Genomic DNA, 1198 nt, shown 5'->3' on the forward strand with positions numbered 1-1198 from the left:
TTACTGAGCAGTGTAATGCTCAAGGGCATGCCACACATACGCTTCACGCGCTCCCTCCGGCAGACTCATAAAGTAGTCAAGTCGTTCACCCTTCGCAAGGATCGCATCAGACGCGATGAACACTTGTGCTAGTGTGAGCCCCTGAATAAGACTCATCATTTGGAATAGCTCCTTGCGTGCCTTAGTCACGTCAAATTCGTAGCCAATTCTAGTTGCTAGGTGGTCTAGGCGGGCGTTGGTACCCTCGTGCAGTTTGGCCATTACATCTGCAAAACCATCAAGTGAAGCTCCCCTTTTGCGTTTCTTAGCAACCCTCGCAGTGCCCTGGCTTTCAACGGCATTGCTGAAGACACTGTCAGTCTGGTCTGAAAGTGAGGCGGGGGCAGTCGCATCAACTCCATCGACGTATGCATCCGGGATGAGCATGTCTGGACTGAGCAGGCCAAGGTCCGCAGAACGTTGGTGGGATGTGTAGCTTGCATTTGCCTGATCAGTGTCGAAGGCGCCCTGTCCAGTTGCCCGGTCTTTACCAAAGACCAACTTCCAGTCCTCATAATAGGGCCATGACTTGAACCGAAGAACTCTAGCATCGGGATTAGCCTGCTCCAACAAAAAATGCATTCAAAAAGGAAGCCAATGTATGAAGGATGCAACTAAATACAAAGCCACAACCTCAAAAATTTGTTATCTACCTTCGTAATTTCTTCCCACACATTGTCATCGCAATCAAGTTTGTAGTCACCGTGGAGGTTGAACCCGACACCACTCTTGTCCAATATCGCCGCCAGAGCATAGTACAGCTTGTTCCAAGTATGCAGCTTGGACCTTATATGCGGGCTCACCCTCAAATTAGAGTTGGGAACTCTCGACGCATGGTTTCCTCCAACTTGGAGAGGTACCCGGATCGGAAGCCATTGTCCGCCTTCCATCCGGTCGCCACCAGTTCCTTCAGCGTGGCTATGAGGTACATCTCTTCCCTATCAGTCCAAGACCTTCTCGACCCTTCGCCCTTGCTCTGATCACGCGCTGAACGCCCCCCTCCTGTCATGGGAAATTGGCAAAACGTAAATGTCAATGTACAATCAAATTAACAAAAAACGCCATCGAAATACACAATGTTTAACTCGTTGTAGTGAGTCGGACCTTTGAAGCCACCAATTGCACCACGTCGGAAATCGTTGCGCCCTGCTGCACTCAT

The 1198-nt window shown here is 50.0% G+C and overlaps 1 pseudogene; it reads right to left on the reverse strand.

The window, feature by feature from the left end:
- Positions 1-1198, reverse strand: LOC148932331 (uncharacterized; annotated as a pseudogene).

The sequence above is a fragment of the Salvia hispanica genome, chromosome 2, assembly GCF_029641045.1.
Source record: "Salvia hispanica isolate PSC_SH4W2 chromosome 2, Shi_PSC_v1, whole genome shotgun sequence".
Taxonomy (NCBI): Eukaryota; Viridiplantae; Streptophyta; class Magnoliopsida; order Lamiales; family Lamiaceae; genus Salvia; species Salvia hispanica.